Here is a 12,435-nt window from a genome sequence, read left to right as displayed (position 1 = left end):
GAAATTTTATATCTTAAGTGTTATACTATATCTTTTTTCCTTGTATAGTTTAATTTTTGAAGGCTATTTATCTTCATCATTTATTTCAAAATATAAATTTCTATGTTCTTCAGTATACACAAAGTCATTTGTTCTGTTTGGTTGTTTTTACAAACCTCTTGCCATATGAAAAGTTTAATATTCCATCCTCTGATATTCCAATATAGAGAAAGAATGAAAATAAAGCTGCAAAAATAAGCTGCTCTATTAAATTATCTATTTATTAGCTACTCTAGTATTTATGTCATGCATACCAAGGAAAACGCTTTGTTTCAGAGTCGGTCTTAATAAAGCTGCTGCCTCGAAGCAACTTTATCTTTAAGGCTGCTTATATCTTAAAATAATTTTCATTATGAGTATTAAAAATCCAGTCCACCAGTGCTCAGAACCCACCTAACTACCTACAGTCACTCTCAGTGCTATCTCCACTGCATGCCCACCCTTCCCCAAGCCAGATTCCAATCCTTTTACCCCACTGACTCCAACCTCCCAGTCCATACCAGCTCTCCAAACTGAAGACCCTGGGCTGTTGACCATCCTTACCTACCTACACCATTCCTGCCTTCCCACATTCCCAGTAATAATATGGGAGCCCCTGGTGGTCTAGTGGTAAAGGCGCGGCGCTGTCACCACCGAGGCCCGGGTTCAATTCCCGGTCAGGGATACTCCCCGAGCAGATGGAGCTCATTAGCCCTCTAAAGGCAATCCATCTATGTCCTGAGGACCTCGCTGCCACCGTCCAAGCTCGCTTGGCCCCAGCAGATGAACCTTAGGATTAAAGGGCAGGCTCAGTTCTGCGCACACTGTGTCTCACCTAAAAAAAAAAAAAATAAAAACCAATGCGCAGGCTGGAAGGTGTAAAGACCTTCCCCGGATCTTCACCCACGAAGACTGGCCATTATTATTATTACATTCCCAGTCCTTGACATCATGTCCCTACTCCCAGAACACTGAAGACTCCTCTCATCCCACTACTCCTCACAAAACAACAGAATACCCTACAACAGTCCAAATCACAGACCAGGATAAAACAAAGCACATGCAGAAACTGCAACATAACTGAGAGCAACACAAAGCTGGCCTTGGGTACAGGACTGTCTGCAGGGGGCAATAACTGCAGTGCAACTAAAACTCCACAAAACATGGAAAGTAGCAGAGGCAGTACTGGACCGACTCATGGAATCCCAAAGCAACGAAGCGTGATAACTGTGATGCAAAAGATGTCTAAGTTGACATTGTTAAAAGAAATAAAACTGCAAACTTCCATTAATCCTTTTTAATCCTCTCACTCATCATTAGATACATTTGCTGATGTATTCAATACTAATTAATTAAATATTAGCTACAGTAAATGGGAATTTTAAAACCGCATACTGTTAAAACAACAAGCAGTAAACTGGACTAACATACCACCCACTTATAAACAAATTAAAGGAATGATAAATAAGCCCACAGCAACATTAACTCATCATACCAGAAAGGTCTAACCACAGGTATGACATGCAGTTCTCTCTATTTTTTTTTATTATTCCTGAAGAGTTTATCACACAAAGAACATCTCCAGTACAAGACAAGCCAACGTACAGCCTGTAGTATGCCAGCAGCAATACACCTGACAAACATCGAGAGGAAAAATGTTTATACTGACAGCAATATTCACAGTCTTGCATTGCAACAGTCTTTTTTCCTATTTGGTTACTGAATATTATCTTCTCCTTGTAATACAAGGCAACTCACTACTGCTGAAAAAAATACCAGCAGCTATCTAATCATGTAACAGACACTGTAAAATGGAGGAATGATGTTATTAAGTTGTTTGAACACATTTCAGTGCCACACCTATTTCAGACTTACTATGTTATATTCTCTATTCCCTTACACACATTCTTTTAGGCTCTTTTCTGAAAACAAAACAAAACAAAATTATGTCTGCTTATTTAAAAATAGAATCCCTCTACTGTGTATTCTTTAAGTGTATTTTTAAGTTACACGTGCAAATTGACATTCAAACTGTCAAAGTTTTTCTGCTTTTAAGACTTTCTACACTTTATTAATTAATTCATTAACTAATTCTGTTTGTGGCCTTGAAAAGGTATTTCATATTGATACGCTAACTTTTTTGTCTGAGTTTATCTCTGGAAAATGATATTGGACAGTTCACTGCAGAAAAGTAAGTTGTGAAAAGAGTGAATGAATCTTCATTGAGACACTGCATGACTGTTTTCTTCACAGTCATGTTTTCAGCAGAGAAATCAAAAAGAAAGAATTAGTCACATAACCTGATTAGAGTTTCTCCATTGGTATTAGAGTTTGTTTACAGGTCTGTCACATTGACAAATCAAACAACTTTACAATTCTTTGCACGACTTGTTTTTTTTTAAAACTCCAATTTTGCTATTCCAGGAAAGTCTTTATCTTTATACAGAAGCCAGAATTACTTATGAAGAAAGAGCACAGAGGAGAAGGAAGTCACTTACCATACTGGAAATCTAAGATAGAGGTATTTTTATATCACAAGAATTGTGATGTAATGACGTCTGTTACGTCATTATTAATACTGCTGCTCTAACTTACATTTGGTAACTAATATATAATTAATTTATGTACATCTGAATTTGGACTCTATAGTGGAAATACCCTATGAAGATAATATTTTGACCTATCAGATGGCCTCAAGAAACAAGCTGAACAGTTAGGCACAAATTCCTCATTTCATTAACTCATAGTCAGACTAACACCTGGATTAAACTATGAATTCCTATGTTGCTGAAACCTCTAGAGATATTAGAAATTTTACTATATGATACATGTTAAACTCATGTCTGACCTTGCCCAATGCCCATGTTTCTAAAGAAACATGATTAACACCTACTAAAGAGACTGACACAGATGCTAACTCAGAACAACCCTGACTTTCCCTCAAAGCTGTGTATGTCTTATGGGGACAAAAACCACTAAACAAATAAATGATAATATAGATAACCAGGAGATAACCCACTGCTCCTATATTGCTCTTATAAGAGCTCTGTCTACTCTTCCTTCAGTGTGCTCTTTCAGTTTACCATTGCTGCTGAGATACCTCAGGATCACTTTGGCTTCTAAATCCTTTTATTCTACCAGATGCTAGAAACAAATGTTCTAAACCTGCTACTTCTAACTTCCAATTTCACAAAGCATCCCGAGAATCCTTGGTACACAAAATTATATATTTATACATACGTATTTATTTTATAGCAAAATTCTTAGCACATTTTCCTGTTTCTTGGTTTCATATGTTTGAAGATTGATATGCCTAGCTACCCTTAAATTCTTCTTAAACTCAGAAAATTTTAAGTATGATTGTAAGAGCCCAACAAATCTGTCAGAATAAGAAACACAGTAGCAGCTTGAACTAGAATTAAATGAAAGAAAAAGGTAAATTAATCTAGATTAATTAAGCGTTGTCTGCAGTAGGACTTTCTTCTGTTCTTCTTCACAAGTTGAAAACATAACCATTAAGAAAATAGAATCTTGCAGTGTCTCAATGAAGATTTATGTACTCTTTTCATAAATCGCTTCTTTGCAGTGGAGTGTCCAATACACACATGAACTCAGACAGAAAAGTTAGCATATCAATATGAAATACATTTTCAAGGCCACAAATAGAATTAATTAATTAATTAAGCATAGAAAGTCTTAAAAGCAGAAAAACTTTGACAGTTTGAATGTTGATTTGCAGGTGGAACTTAAAGAATACACTCATGTCTGTTTTTCAGTGCTAGGGTAGCTATTTCATTATAGTTGAAGTGAAAAGAATTAAGAATCAAAAGGATAATTAAAAAAAATTAAAATTAGACACTTTTTAAATATTGTCATCAACAAGAACTTAGATTTTCTAATTGTTCTCTAAGGGTACATAGCCAAAGGCCGATCATGGTCTTCACTGACTATAGTTTTGAGCTGTGTTTATCATCACTAACTCTAAGGAGTGTATAATCAAACCTCTTCCTTACTTATCGTGTGTCAGCTTTACAATTCACACTATTCCTGACAATACTGCAGTAAATGAGTATTAAGCTTTTCTGTAAACTTACTACACAAAATAAAAATAACTCTGAAAAGGCTGAAAAAAAGAGAACTCCAAAATAGACATATTTTTCTACTCTTACATCACTATAGTCTTACAGTTTTATCACAAGTGATTTATTTGAGAGATACAATTTTGTACAGTAGTCTCCCCAGTACAACTGTTTAATCTTCAGGCTTCAACACAGCTTTCATACAAGTCAAAACACCAGCAGGAGACTCACAGCTATTCCAAATAAAAGATATAGCTGTAATGGATTTGGGAAGGCTTTTGCTTTGCTTTAGGAAGTATTTAAAAATTAGTAAAAAAACTCTACCTCACTTCCATCTATAGAGGATGACTTACCTTAGTCTCTAAATCTTAGCAGATAATAATTACATATAAATGTCCTCCCTCTACTTGGAACTGAAAATGTAAGAGAGAAAACTTGGCAAAGTGTTATTATCACATTGCCTGAAACACAAATAATATTGTGTTGCATACGGCATCATTTTAGACAATGGCATTGTTGTATAGTAAACCATAATTTCACAATCAGAAGGGTGTAGCTGAGTTGTCAAGAAAAGCGAAAATTAGAACTTGTTAGTACTATTCCTTATTCTCCTACTGACTTATGTCTCCTTCACAAGTAAGCAGCAGCTTCACTTCCCAGAAGCAATGACCTCCTTTTTCCCTGTGAGGTTCAGTAAAGATCTTCCACAAAACCTGAGCCATTTTTCCAATATGTATGACCTTTCACCCACCCGATTTCAGTTATTAATAAATAATACACATGGTAACTGCTCACATGCAGTTCTACGTGTACACAGGCATAGACATGCATAGTATTTGTTTAAATGAAATTAAATTAGCTGTATTACCCAAGCTTTTCTTAGTATTTTAAACAAATGTTAGGCCCTGCTTAGCTCTCAAATCTTTGCCTTTTGTACAGCAGGAGCTAATGTGAAATTTTATCTACCCTTAATATGGGCTTTAGTATAGCTTCAAGAAGACATTTAGACTTTCAGTAAAACTGTAAAACAATAATGAATATTTGTTTATGGTTTCAGCTGACCCTTCAATATTATTTTAGTCCCTTGATTTTATGGCAAATACTTTTTTTAAGTGGCATCTTTTTAACACAGGTTTCATTCCCAACCCTAAGGGAATTTTGTTTTATACTATTAAGACTGCTAATCACGGACATATAAAGTTCATTTTATTAACCTACTTTTGTTCCAGCTCATTAAAGACAGCTGCTTTCAATGGCCAGGAAAAGCAACATGCAAAGAACTCGACTGACTAAAAAATTGAGTGATTGGTCAAAATCCACAGTAGTTTTGTAGCTGTTTCTTTATAAAACCACAGAACAAGTAACAGCTTATGGATAATATTTCAGAAGAGGGTGTGAAACAGGTCATTCCATTTCAGCACAAGCAATATTAAAAATACCCACACTTATTTTCTGTGTTTTCACAGATAAAAACCTTCCCATCTTCCACAAGAATTGTTTTATCAATAACCAATTTTGAAATGCAGAGAGAAAACATTTTCTGCTCTGATAAAGCATATTGGCTTTTTCAGTATCAAATTCTGATGGTTCCACACTATGATCTACTTTGAGACAAGATCACAAGACAGCTAGAAGCAAAATAACTTGTAATAAAAAATTGTAATAAATATATATTGGCATAAACAGTTACAGTATAGGAAAGGTTTTAAAATTGAAAACAATCTAGATGGGTTTAGGAAAGACAGCTCAGGAAGAAAAATGTAATTTTTCTGAGATGTAAGTTTACCTATCTGGAACTGATTTCAAACTTTAATTTATGGTCTCAGCCATAAAAATCTGTATTTTCAGTACATTTGGATAAACAAATGCTGACAGGATGAGGATGTTTATTGCCAGGAAGAGAAAATGCCAGATGTGTGGTAAATTTCTCCCTGTCTACTTAGACTTCCAAGAGATCAAATCCAGAGTCTGAAAAATCCCAAAACAGACCTAGGATTGTCATGACAAAAGAGTCTCTCAAAAGCCAGCACTAAAATGCCATAGGGCCTGGAAGCAATTGTCAAATCAGCGGTTTATTTCAAAATAAAATTTGGATTTGTAACCTGTATCAGACGTAAGTCCTTCTCACGCTCATCCTTTAATATTTGTTAACTCATTTTTGTCACAAGCACCACTCCAGACATAGCATTATTGCCATCACTGTGGTTGTTGCAAAGTACTTCAGCACTGCTCAGTAAATAAGATGGTGATCAGCCTTAAGCACCTGGACCTGGCTGTCGACACTGTTAAACTATCACCTCACTTCTTTCTGTGGCTCTTTTCAGAAGGCACCAGAATCTCTCTCACCTGCATTTCTAGAGATTGTGAATATTGCTTTAAGAGGACTCTCTAGGCAACACTATAGTACAGGTTTGCCTTCTTCCTTATACCCTCTAAGATCATCTCCCTACTAGCAGGCACCCTAGTAAGGTCAAGGCACCCCTCCATACACCCGCACTCCAGCTCACCAAACAAAACATGTAGTCATGTTTTTCAACTGCCTACCAAAAGACCTCCTATTTTTAAGATTGCTTCAATTGTGAAGGAAGGGAACCCACAGCACCATGGCATTATAAAAGCATCATTTTGGCTCTCAAAAGGATTGAAGGGCAAACCCCGTCAAGCGAGGACAGTCCATCCCTTTTGCAGGACACCAGCCTTGAGCAATGTAGACATGAGCCAGTCTATTCCACTCGCCATGAGAACCAGGAGTTGATCCTCTGTCATCTACTGAGCAGTACAGACAACACCTTTCAGGTCATCCCAGTCAGATCAAGTCCTAAGGCTACTGAGCACTGATGACTTCCTAGAGAAGCTGAAAGATGGAAGATGGAGATAGGGAAGCTGCTACATTGTTGAGCTCATTTTTTTCTTGGCTTTAATCTCAAAATATTGTAAAAATATTTTCACGGGGATAATTTTGTGGATCCAGAGGTGAAATGTTCACACATACACAAAATTATGTTGTTGGTAACAGTCCTTACAAAACCAGGCATCAGTTACTGATATGACAAAGCAACTCACTTTCTGTCTCTGACTAATTCTCTTTCCAGAGCTCTGAATATCAGTTAAATAGAGTAATTAGAAGTGCCCCTGCCTGCACACACCAAACAAATCTTAATTTCACTTGAGATAGAACAAAAATCCAAATTACCTGAATGTAAATCATACTAGAAACCCAAATTAAAATTCAAATATGATCTTGGAATTGCATCAAAGTAACCTGTTCTGGATTTCAGACTGAATTCCATTGTTACTTTAAGTGGAATTAGCAAGAATATTTTCACTTGAATTAATAAGTGTATCACAGATCAGCTTTTTCTGAGATTATCTCATCCTTCCAGCATAGTTTTTCTCACTTATTCAACTGCATATTCATAATGATTCTCTACCAAAAAGCCTTTGCAATAAAGTTTATACTAATCACAGTCTTCACTCTCTTTTGTGCTTCCTGTTCTCATAATTGCACACATAATCTCCCAGATTTTGATAAAAAGCCTAGACTGATTCCTGAAAAAAAAAAAAAAAAAAAAAAAAACAAATAAACCCCAAAAAGCAAACCAACAGAAATCAAACAAACAAGCAAACTGCTGAGAAAACAAATATCTCCAACCCATTTTTTCCCCACTTCACTGGGAATTGTTTGATTCTACAGATTCAATTCTAACATTTTTCAATAAGCTTTTTGGTGCAAAGAGATGCCTGAAAGTTTGTTCACTGACATACCTACTGAAAGTCCTTTGTCAAAAAGGCAAGAGTGCATGGTTTACTGTTCATCCTATTCTGTTGTTCACAGGATCATATCATAGAATGGTTTGGGGTGGAAGGGACCTTATAGATGGTATAGTTCCAACCTTCCTGCCATGGACAGGGACACCTTCCACCGTACCAGGTTGTTCAAGGCCCCATCCAAGCTAGCCTTGAACACTTTCAGGGATGGGCCATCCACAACTTCTCTGTTCGATGTATTTTGAGAGAAGAAAACCAGAAAAGAAATATTATTTGCAACCAAAATAACATGGAGAGCTCAGAGCTTCCATTTAACCTGTCAGAAACATGAGTTGCAGAAATCAATTAACTTGCATATATAGCGTAAAAGAGTGGAATTCATCAAGAAAGTTGATTAGGTTACAATACAGAAATTGAGCATATGAAATTCAAAAATGTTTAAAAACCAGTATTTAACATATAACATTTTTTTCAAAATAATCCAAGTCATACTGATCCACAAAAACAAAATAAAACCCCCAAATCTAACCTTAGAGACCTTTTTATACTTATTTCATGCTTTGCATATTGTTTGATTCTTGATTCTCCATACACCAAAAAGTGTCTTTTAGGATTTTTAATTATTGAGGCTTCTCTGTACAGTTCCACCAACACTGCACTTGTAGCACAGAACCAGACAGGAAAAAAAAAATAAAGTACTTTTGCAACTAACATTTAAAATCAGTATGAAAGAGATAAATATTTCAGTATAGCATGTGATGGGACTGAGCATAAGTCTGTACTACGAGTTCCCAAATCACATCTACAAAAGACTGCTAACAGTTAGTCAGGTGTCTTGACTGCTGGGAGTAGCAATAAAAATCTTAGGTTTGGTAACTATATTAATTCATTTTGATCATTAGTTGCCAGTTTCAACACTATGATATCTTGTGCTATGTGAACGACAACACAAAGTTGTACTTCCCATATGCTTCAAGATCACCTTCACACATATGTCTGGCATTTCTACATATGACGACAGAGGTATTTTTTTCTCTTTTAAACATACACAAACTACATATAACAGCTGCAAAACTAATTATATAAAATAATGCATATGTTTTGAGCTAACATATATTCAAAATACAGAGACGTGGCAGTCCCCAAATGAAACAGAATTAAAATTTCATCACTTACTGATATAAGGCTGCTTAGTTTTTCTTACTACTAAGAAGAAGAAAAAATACCAATATGAATGGTACAGCCTTTTTATTTTAATACATGCAATGAACACAAGACCAGTACAAGCCCTATAATTTTATTGACTGTAGAGGTAGCCTTCCACTGTATACAAATCCACACACCAACTAATACTCCTGCTCTTCTTTAGTTAGCAATCTTACTCCACCCAAAAGGTGTGGCTCAGTTTAAGACATTTAAATTAAAGTGTTCTTATATAAACTAGGTCTAAGCTACCACTAAAAAAAAGATGTAGAGGCAATGAAATAGAGGCATTATGCAGCTTGTTCAGAAGTCAGCACCAATACTTGATGATAACTGACTGGCTCCTGGATGCCACAGGCTGCACTGGCTGGGCATTGTGCTTGCCCACAGGGAGCATCTGAGATGCCAAAGGTATCCCACCCTCCACTCGCTGCCGCTCCAGGAAGACATAAATCTCTCTGAGGTATTGTTATCTGTTGGCCCCATGAGACATTCTGGAAACCGTAAGAAAACTCAAATGGTGCCAGATGCTTATATTTGAGCAACCAAATTAAACCTTATAAAGGCAATTTTGACACCTATTTTTGTAAGTGGACACCGACAAAAAGTGTCTGTGTTGTATCTGTGCATGTGTGTGTCTTCTACACAAACACATTGCTAAAGTGCCATCAGAACAGGTTTTAAAATATTTTTACACCCTGCCTCTAAAGACGACTTAATACAGAAGATCAGTAGCAAAAGTGACATTTCTTTGCTCTTAACATTGTGTTTTCAGCCTATGAAAACCTTTAATCACACCTAAACCTTCTAAAATACTCATTTTATCTCCATTACTTTTGTCATTGTCAATTCAGGATAGGTTTTACTCTTCGCAGTTATTTGTTGCATGCATCTCTGAGACCGGTGCTACTCAGAGCAATGACTCTGACACTCGAACAGGGCTCCTTGAGGGATGGTGTCTTCCAGGCTGCCCACAGCAATGCAATTCCTTCAAAGAGTGAAAGGCTGCTGACCACGCAGTTGTACTGCACCTCCTGCTGCCCGCTGCTTGCAGGGGCAGCAGCAGAGAAAGGAATTCTTTTATTATTCTTATAATTCAGAAATGGCTTTTGCTTCAAACAGAAAACATAGAAAAGTCAAAAGAAATGAGAGTGAATGGTAGTATAAAAATATAGGGGAAGGGAAATCAGAAGAGCCGAGCAAAAGAAACATATATAAGGTACCGTAGTAGTTCTTTCCTCTCGAAGCAACACACTTCCTCCCTATCCTAGTACACAAGTGAATGTATGGTATTCGAAATAAATGGCAGTGAAAGAGAAATTGTAGTAGTTATACTAGGATACAGAATATATACATATGTTCACACACATATAAACAGATAACATATAATTCATGCTGATATTATTCACACAAATAGCACCAAAAAAATAAGCCCCTGACAGGGCTTTAACTCAGATTTCACTTTCCAGACATTTTCACTTGCACAGTTCCTGTCTAATCAGGCTTTCCATTTAAAGTGTTTATTTTCTTTTTAGTAAAGACAACTAAAAATCTTTAGCCAACGACACCATAAGAAGACAACTTGTTGTCAAAAGTACTGGCAATCTTTTAAATATAGTATTTTGATTTTTAAACTGCACACAACTGTGTCAAGTTTAGAATTATCTGTCATGCTTTAAACTAGAGCCATTTAAAAGCTGTATTTTGAAAGGATTCCTTTAAAATAAATTCAGTATGCCTTAACTTGCATAGTTAATAAAAACTACACAGATTATCTTTAAGAAAAAGAATGATGCTATTGATATTTTAAAGTGAGGGGGACATTATTTCAGCTTTTGTTACATTCAGAAATAATTTTCTGTCAAGAAAGTATTGATACACATTTACTAGTTGACTGTCATCCAAACATGAACATATCTTATAGATATGTACATCTCTGATGATGAAAATAACTGCATTTTAATTTTGTGATTAGTACCACTGAAGCCAACAGAGGTTCTCATGAAGATGGTAACAAACCTCAGATCTAAGGAGGTACATCTTATTACATACAAGCTTTGCAATGTCATTTGATGCACTCTTAAAGGAAAAGTTTCGTTGTTGATACAAATGCTAGATATACTCAAATTACTCTTTAAGACATTACTTTCCCGGGAATTTTTTTTCCATTACAGCGACAGGCAGATATCCAGCAGAGAAAACGCGCAGCCCCACCACTCGCAGCGGTGTAAATCATTCTCATTTCACACCAGGTAACTCCACCAGCCCCAGACGCCGTTCAGTGGCTCTCCCCTATCTTCAGGGTTCGCGCCGGCACCGCTGTACCTGTGCCTGCCCACGGGCGGCTGGAAGCAGGGTGAGCCCCAGATGAAGTTCGCTCTCCTGCGCGATACGGCATGGAAGTGGGTGGGCACAAGGGGGTTTTACGCAGGTGTCAGGGTGCTTCAGTGCCCGCAGCCCGAGAAGAGCGTTTTCTCTCTTGAGCGAGGGGCCAAGCATCCCGCCCAGCCACCCCCGACGTCGCTACGGAACCCGTTTCCCCGGGCCAGGGGTGACCCGAGGTGCCCACGGGTTCGCGGCACCGCCGGCGGCGGCACCAAATTCAAACCCACCGTCTCCGCACCCCGGCAGGGCAGCCCCCCGGCTCCCGCTGCTCCGGGTGCCTCCTGCCCCCCCAGCTCTCCCTTACCTGCCCGCGGGGACTCCGGGACGCCGCCGAGGGGGCCGAGCCGCCGCAGCTGGAAAACTTTCCGGACCGCCTCGCAGCTCGGCGGCGGCTCCGCACCCGCCGAGGCGGCGACCAGGAGCAGCACGCCGAGGCTCAGGACGCCGAGGCTGTTCCCCTCCATGGCCCGCCCGCAGCTGCCGCAGAGAGCGCGGCCGAGGCGCCCCCGAGCCGCCGAGCGGGGGGAGGCTGCGGCACCGCCCCCTGCCCCGCCGGGACCCGCCCCCGGCCCGGCCCCTCCCACCACCCCCCGCACCATGGGGGCCCCGCAGCGGGGACAGGCGGGAGGTGTCCCAGCGCCGGTGCCGCGGTGCCTTCGCGCCGCCCCGGCGGGTCTTGGGGTGGGCACGTCCCGTCTGGGGAGGAGAGGAGACCCCCGCCTACAGCCGGGGTGCCGGGGGTGCGGGCTGCGGAGGAGGAATCCGCAGGGATTGTGATGTCATGGTGTGTGAGCAGTAACTCCCAAAATGCACGCAAAATAGACGGACTTAATTTGTAGAGCTTTGGCAAACTACTTGGAACAGGCGTAACGCTGCCAGTAAAGTACGCCATTCAGACTGGCTTCAAACACCAAACTTGCTTTTCTGACAGAAGTCTCCAAGAATTCAGCGCTCTTCATGGTATCTTCAAAAGCTTCAGTTT

General features: G+C 39.0%; 1 protein-coding gene across 1 annotated transcript in view; it reads right to left on the bottom strand.

Moving 5' to 3' along the window:
* The window catches only part of GPC5 (glypican 5), a 629,773-nt gene extending 617,858 nt beyond the window's left edge, over positions 1-11,915 (bottom strand). The window contains exon 1 of the mRNA XM_050334039.1: positions 11,758-11,915. The gene's annotated coding sequence lies outside the window, so the exon portion shown is untranslated. The remainder of the gene's footprint in view (positions 1-11,757) is intronic.
* Positions 11,916-12,435: the final 520 nt, after the last annotated feature.

This window comes from Myiozetetes cayanensis, unplaced genomic scaffold, assembly GCF_022539395.1.
Source record: "Myiozetetes cayanensis isolate MyiCay16 unplaced genomic scaffold, myiCay2020 scf5-8, whole genome shotgun sequence".
In the NCBI taxonomy this organism is placed as follows: domain Eukaryota; kingdom Metazoa; phylum Chordata; class Aves; order Passeriformes; family Tyrannidae; genus Myiozetetes; species Myiozetetes cayanensis.
Note: the sequence above shows the minus strand (reverse complement) of the source record. Positions and strands in the feature narration are given on the sequence as shown.